This window comes from Schistocerca serialis, chromosome 5 (genome assembly GCF_023864345.2).
Source record: "Schistocerca serialis cubense isolate TAMUIC-IGC-003099 chromosome 5, iqSchSeri2.2, whole genome shotgun sequence".
Taxonomy (NCBI): domain Eukaryota; kingdom Metazoa; phylum Arthropoda; class Insecta; order Orthoptera; family Acrididae; genus Schistocerca; species Schistocerca serialis.
The window spans coordinates 673,954,022-673,962,481 of record NC_064642.1 but is presented as its reverse complement, the minus strand read 5'-3'; positions in this window follow the sequence as shown (position 1 = coordinate 673,962,481).

Below are 8,460 nucleotides of genomic sequence, written 5' to 3'. Positions count from 1 at the left end.
GACGCTCACGGGCACGTAAGACAGGAAGTTAGTGACGCCAGCAAGTGGAATAAGAGAACGAGGCTGCAGTACCGTAATAGAAGATGACAAACAATAAACGGGATAAACGCGAGCCGTGTATGGCTCAGGCAGTTCATATTAGCAAGTGTGAATACATTTCATGCCTTCCACAGACGTTGGACAGGACGCTAAGGCCCTGTAGCAATGGCCTGCTAGATCAGCTGACTTAGACCTCCTGGATTTTTCTCCTCTGGGGGCATCTGGAAAGCGTTGTGTATACTGAACCAGTTCATGATGTGCAGAGCCTTCAACAGCGTGTTCACGCTGTTCGGACAGAGGCCGGAACGTGCCAAAGAGTGCGGCAATCCATGATGCGGCGTGTGAACGTGTGCATCGCATTCCATGGAGGCCACTTTGAACGGCTGTTGTGCAGTGGATGCAATGCAGCTCTATACTGTGTTCCGGGAAGTTTTGTTGTCGTTACACGCACACCATCCATTTCCGGACACATGTTAGTAGGATTTTTTTTCCTCCATTTACGGTCGGCAATCTGACCCTGCAGTTTGCCGGTTTTATTAATGTTCACCCCGTGTAGCTGGGTTTAACCATCGCGTGTTATCACAACATCCTACAGGGTCTGTGGTCCATGTTTTTATTGTTCTGCATCTGTCGTCGCATCAGCTCTCTCAAGCAGTGGAATACACATGTAACATTGCATTATAATCTCGAATAATACACATTAGATCTCACAGTTTTGTGACTTACACAATTTTTCATCCCTATATATAAAATTCTCGTGGCACAGTGTTAGTTGACATACTCCTCCGAAACGGCTAGATCCATTCTTATGAAAATTAACACGTATATTCGGTAGGTCTCAGATTCGGTCGTAATCTATTTTTCATAGCCATTAGTGATAAGGGTGGTTCATCCCAAAAAAAATTTTCTTGCTTTTTGGACAGAACTTTTTATTTTTATTTTTTATGGTGTGGCATTAAAAAAAACACAACCTTAAATTTTCACATTTCTACCACCAACCCCTATTTTTAATAGCGATTTTAGTAATTTAATAATTTTCAACTCCGGTAGATAACTGATCAATTATCACTTGATCAACGGTTCTATCGATTCTGATGAAATTTTACATGCATATTCGGTACGTCTGAGAATCTGTCGTACTCTATTTTTCATTCCCCTCAGTGATAGGGGTGGTCCTCCCCAAAAAAAAATTTCTTATTTTTTGGACAGAAAATTTTATTTTTATTTTTTTGTGATGTGGCATTACAAAATACATGCAACCCTAAATTTTCACCCTTCTACCACCAACCCCTATTTTTAATAGCGACTTTAGTAATTTAATAATTTTCAACTACGGTCGATTACTGATAAATTATAACTTGATCAGTTATCCCCGCCAGGTGTCTACCGGTGATAGTCTTTCACTATTCGATACATAGGCAATTGAAGAAAACGTACCAAAAGCAAAGACTTGAATATCCCTCTTTGAATCGACGTAACTAGACCGAGAAGTTAAACTAGGTAGCACGCGTCATTCGCCAAACTGACATTTAGGCCTAGCGCACACGCATCGATTTTTATCGTACGGAAATATGTAGTACGATCAAATTCTTTTAGTGGAACAAAGACTTTCCTATGCTCTCCTTTGTTCCTCTAAAAGAATTTAATCGTACAATATTTTTACGTACAATGAATATCGATGCATGTGCGCTTGGCCTTATTCATAATGCTGGCGAACACGTTTCGACACGAAATTGCCGCTATGTTTGTACGCTCATGGAAAAGCCGTGTATCGGCTGCAATTGTTAAATCCTCGCGATCTACCATAGAAATGCTAGAACTAATAGTGGCCGATACTGCCGGACTTTCCCCTAACCCTTTTCTCACTCCCTGCACTGTTTTCGGCCATTATTGTTGTTTGTGTGACGATCTCCCACCAACAACGGCTATTGTGTTACACGTATACATTGTGTTACACGTATACATTATTCTTATAGACTAGAGATATTTTATATGGCAAAACAACGTTTGCCGGGTCAGCTATTACATATAAAGATTTTCAGAGGCGGAACCGGCTATTTCATCAGACTCTCGAAATTTTGTTTGATGAAAAAAGGGGAAATAATAAAAAAATTCTAATGAGATCCTTAGAACAAAGTGCTTCACCGGGAACACATTAGAGATGATTGAGAACCGACTTTCATTGTAACACCACCACGTTGTAACTGGCAAGCAGTTGTTCATTATCAAACAAAAGCTGTATGTAAACCCTCGCCGAAGACGATTGCAACGGTGCAAGCAGGACAGCTGTCGATATTCAGTGTTCAACAACTTGAAAGACTTTCGCCGCCATGTCCATTGGCCGGAAAGATTATGCGGCTCGCACGACACGATTCTTATTTTGGGGGTTTCACTCGGGGAAATTACATTTTACGACGCAGACACTAAAAGCTATGGGGAAAAACAGCGCCAGGAAACCGTGAGAAGGCATTGTCGCTTTGTGTACTGCAAAGAGAGAGAGAGAGAGTGAGTGAGTTTGCACACGGGCTCTGGATTCAAACTAGTTAATTGGGCGGTCATTAGGAAGGCTTATTACGCAGCTAATTCTGACATATTTGCATTTCCAAATTAGTTCATTCAAAGTAACTGCGACTTACAGAGGTGCACTTTCCAGCTAATTAGGCGCTGACTCATGGTTCATTGTGCCGAAGGGTTGGGACGTATATGAAATCATTGCAGCTTACTTTTTGGACTGAAAGTGGCTACCCAAACTGAACCGCGAAGATAGTTACGTCTTGGCTGACAACAATAACCAGTCTGCGAATCATAAGCATTTGCAATGCAGATCCAGTAGATTCAGCTGTTTCAGCTGTTAATAATACAGTCAAAAGCACATAATGCGGTGAAGCGGCTCCCTTTTGTTTATGGAACGATGATAAAGAACGCTGTTTTTGATATTAAAACAGTGTGCTGTCCCGACACCAGCACAGCTTTGCATGGTACTAGATACAATTTGACTGTATATTGCTAACTAGCTTAGTTCCCGCTGCTTCGCTCGCGCAGACCGTATGGCCTGCAGAGATTTTTGTTTTTATTTTTTTTATTTATTCGAAATTTTCTGTTGTTCACAAACTGCAACACCTTCTTAGCTTTTCACGCTAATTAAGGCATGGTTTTTCCGAATTTATTTCTTACTAAAAAGCGGTTCTGATAGCTGGAGTCCAAATCATGCCTTTTGCGTTCTTGTGGAGATATTTCCATAGCAACTTTCATCCAGTAACAAATATTTCTTTATATCTAACAAATAAGAGAAATACCTATTTTCATAAATTTTACTGTAACATTTTTTAATGTAACGAAATACATTCTTCAAAAATTTTTATCCCCTGTTGCACTGTCTTAAGGATTGGATCTCCGGAAACACTGAAACATGTATTTGTTTATTTTTTTTACTTCTAACCGACAAGTCTAATACCAATTCCCATGGATGTAGCCTTAAGCACGTACTCTTTATTTTCTGACTGAGAAACCAAATACCAGTTTTCGTAGTTGTAGCCTCAAAATGCCCTTAAGGGCGGCGTTGTTTCAATAAGTCTTTTATCCTTTTTATCCCCTTATGAGTGGAATTTTGGACAATTCCTTCTTAAATGATGTCTACATTATAAGATCGAAATGTCAAGTTTCTGTTCTTTGCTGTTTGGGCAGGACGGTGACCCCTTTAGATGTTGAATTTCCATAAGCAGTGAAACATGTAATTTTTGTTTGTTTTTGTTTTTAACTGAGAAGCCATATTTAAATTTTGTTACATTTAGGTTTAAAAATGCGGAAGCTTACGAATTTACGCCTATAATTTTTATTTGTGAAACTGATTAGTTATGCCTGTACAGAGAGAGAGAGAGTTCACCGTTCATCCATTGTTATAAAGATATTTGAATTATATCCCAAATTATTACTTTTTGTTCCCCTTACTAATTTAAAAACATAACAGACATTCCCGTTCGATATTTATTGAAGTGATTATGGTCGTTTCATCTGCAAACTATTTCGTAATCACACATTTGTTTAGATAAGTTACGTAATAATTACTTTTCTGATAACTAGCTAATTTCTAATTGGATTGGCAACCGAATTTAGAAAATGACTTCATTGACTTGCTGAGGTTACTCAGAATTTGGTGTTACTTTCGTTGTCTTTGTTTTGTGCGATTTGCACCGGTTTATAACAAAAATTAAACATTTGGAATTAGTTATTTGTAGAAGTAACTTGTGAAGTTTATTCATTTATTATACAGTAAATGATTGTCATGATATTTATGACATAATTACGCTCAAGCACTCACTGTCATCCGCATAGCCGATTAGAGAGCTATCTGTCACCTAAAGATAGCTACCTCTCTTTCCGCCTACAACTTTTGCTGGTCCAGTTGGAGATCGAGTCAAGCGGGTGACAACGAGGTCTGTTGGCCGAGCAGTGGGAGCCAAGGTCGTGGCGAAAGTTGGCTGTCGGTGACCCGTGCTCTCCACGGCTGGCTAACTCAGCTGCTGGGAACTCGTTAGCGTCCGTGGGAGCAGAGTCGGGCCGGGTCACGAGCGTCGAGTACTCACTTGCTTCTTACAGGTGGAGGAAAGTCGCAACCTCATCCTCTCCGTGTCTCCCGCCACTGTGCTTTGCTGGACGGCGTGTGATCTGGGCCCTGAGCATTAGCCACAAAGGTCCTTGTAGTACCTACGGTGGTTTTGGAGACAACCCTTGAACGTCCACTTCCACAGCGTAATTTCTCAAAGCAGCCGCCTGAGTTAGCAGTTTTATTTTATCCTTCTCAGTCGATAACGATGTGTCTACAACCAAACACGCCAAGCAACTTGAAGCGCAAGGTAGATGGTACTTCCCATTTCACCGGCTATTTTGGGCTTCTTCCCATTCCGTTCATGTACGCAATACGGGAGAAATAACGCCTTAAGTGTTCCAATGCCTGTTGTAATTGGTCTAATCTTGTTCTAGGGAGAAGCACCTAGGGTTCTGTAGAATAATACTAGATTCTTCACTTGAATTTTTAAACTTTTTAAGTATTCTTTCTCTGGATGGTTTCCACATGTCGTCAGGCTTCTACCAGTACCGTTTTTCCAGCATCTCCTTGAAACATAGAACAAAGATGCGTGTGACTATTCGTGATTCCCTTCTTTGTAAATGTTCAATATGCACCGTAACTCTTATTTTCTGTAATATTGTAAGTACTTCCCTTTACAGACTGAGTGCACCCCAGTACTCTATCACTGAATCAACGTCTGTCAGCTGCTTTACCTATCACTGTGGCTATGAGGTCGTTTTATGTAAGAGGGTGGTCTATTGATAGTGACGGGGCCAAATGTCTCACGAAACAAGCATCAAACAAAAAAACTACAAAGTCCGAAACTCGTCTGGCTTGAAGGGGGAACCAGATGGCGCTATGGTTGGCCCGCTAGATGGTGCTGCCATAAGTCAAACGGATATCAACTGCGTTTTATTAAATAGGAACCCTCATTTTTATTACATTTCGTGTAGTACGTAAAGAAATATGAATGATTTAGTTGGACCACTTTTTTTCGCTTTGTGATAGATGGCGCTGTAATAGTCACAAACCTATAAGTACGTGGTATCACGTAACATCCCACCAGTGCAGACGGTATTTGCTTCGTGATACATTACCCGTGTTAAAATGGACCGTTTACCAATTGCGGAAAATGTGGATATCGTGTTGATGTATGGCTATTGTAATCAAAATGCCCAACGGGCGTGTGCTATGTATGCTGCTCGGTATCCTGGACGATATCATCCAAGTGTCCGGACCGTTCGACGGATAGTTACGTTATTTAGGGAAACAGGAACTGTTCAGCCACGTGTGAAACATCAACCACGACCTGCAACAAATGATGATGCCCAAGTAGGTGTTTTACCTGTTGTCGCGGCTAATCCGCACATCAGTAGCAGACAAATGGCGCGAGAATCGGGAATCTCAAAAACGTCGGTGTTGAAAATGCTACATCAACATTGATTGCACCCGTACCATATTTCTACGCGCCAGGAATTACAAAATTGCATGGCGAGGAATTTGAACGTCGTGTACAGTTCTGCCACTGGGTACAAAAGAAATGAGGGACGATGACAGATTTTTTGCACGCGTTCTATTTAGCGACGATGCGTCATTCACCAACAGCCGTAACGTAAATCTGCATAATATGCACTAATGCGCAACGGAAAATCCACGATGGCTGCGACAAGTGGAACATCAGCGACCTTGGTGGGTTAATGTATGGTGCGGCATTATGGGAGGAAGGATAATTGGCGCCATTTTATCGATGGCAGTCTAAATGGTGCAATGTATGCTGATTTCCTACATAATGTTCTACCGATGTTACTACAAGATGTTTCACTGCATGACAGAATGACGATGTACTTCCAACATGATGGATGTCAGGCACATAGCTCGCGTGCGGTTGAAGCGGTATTGAATAGCATATTTCATGACGGGTGGATTGGTCGTCGAAGCGCCATACCATGGCCCGCACGTTCACCGGATCTGAAGTCCCCGGATTTCTTTGTGTGGGGAAAGTTGAAGGATATTTGCTATCGTGATCCATCGACAACGTCTGACCACATGCGTCAGTGCATTGTCAATGCATGTGGGAACATCACGGAAGGCGAACTACTCGTTGTTGAGAGGAATGTCGTTACACGTATTGCCAAATGCATTGAAGTTGACGGACATCATTTTGAGCATTTATTGCATTAATATGGTATTTACAGGTAATCACGCTGTAACAGCATACGTTCTCACAAATGATAAGTTCACAAAGGTAGATGTATCACGTTGGAACAACCGAAATAAAATGTTCAAACGTACTACGTTCTGTATTTTAATTTAAAAAACTTACCTGTTACCAACCGTTCGTCTCAAACTGTGAGTAATATGTTTGTGACTATTACAGCGGAAAAAGTTGTCCAACTAAAACATTCATATTTCTTTACGTACTACACGAATATTTAATAAAAAATGGGTGTTCCTATTTTAAAAAAAAACGCTGTTGATATCCGTTTGAACTATGGCAGCGCCTTCTAGCGGGCCAACCATAGCGCCATCGAATTTCCACCTTCAAGCTAGACAAGTCACGTTCTTTGTAGTTTTTTCGTTTGACGCTTATGTCGTGAGATATTTGGCCCGGTCACGATCAATGGAACATCCTGTATATATAAAGTGAGTCACCAGTCGTCTGATTGGTTTGACGCTACCCGCCACGAATTTCTCTCCTGCGCCAAACTGTTCATCTCACAGTAGCACTTGCAAACCCTACGAACGTGACTTGACTTTTCTCTGGTTTTGCTTCCATAATCAACCCCAACGTCAGAATTGCCTCTCTGGTGTCTTTATCTTTCCGAAAACTAAACTGATCGTCATGTATCAGGTCCTCAGTTTTCTTTTCCATTCATCTGTATATTATTTTCAGCAACTAGGATACATGGGCCACTAATGTCTGCAATAATTCTCTCACTTCACCACTCTTTCAGTCTCCATAATTGTGTAGAAGGTGGTTTTCCGCAAGTCAGATGGTGCACCGTGAGACTCATACGTTCTACAGGCTAACGTGAATAGTTGTTGTGTTGTCACTAGCCCCAATGATTTAAAAAATTCGATCTCAAGTCGTCCAAACACTTTTAAATTCTAATACTGAATATCCTATCTCTTCCCCATCGGCTCCTGTTTCTTCTTCTGTCACGTCACCAGACAAGTCTCCTTTCTCATCCCTTATAGAGGACATCACCGTACTACTTCCACCTATACGCACTCTCCTCTGAATTTAGTAATGGAATTACCATTGACCCCTAAAATTACCAACCCTGCTTTTAATCTCACCGAAAGATGTTGTGAGTGTTCTGTATGCTGTGTCAGTCCTGCCGACAATCTTTTCATTTTTAACTATCTTCCCCTTTTTCTTAGAGCCATTGCACCTTAGCTTCCCTGTACTTCGTATTTATTTCATTCCTAAGTGACTTGTATTGTTCCTGAATTCCCCTGAACATTTTTGTACTTCCTTCTTTCATCGATCAGCTGTTAGCCATGGTTTCTTCGAAGTTACCTTCTTTTTAACTACGTTTCTCTTTGCAATTTCTGTGATAGTCCTTTTTAGAAATGGCCATTCCTCTTCATCTGAACTGCCTACTGAGCTATTCCTTGTAGTAGCATCTATAGCCTCAGAGAACTTCAAGCGTATCTCTTCATTCCTTAGTACTTCCGTGTCTCACTCCTTTGCGCAATTATTCTTCCTAAGTAGTGTTTTAAACTTCTGCTTGCTCTTCGTCACTGTTAAATTGTGATATGAATCTATATCTGTTCCTGGGTACGCCTTATACCAGCGTCTGATTTCGGAGTCTTTACCTGATACTGATGCAATCTAACTGAAATCTTCC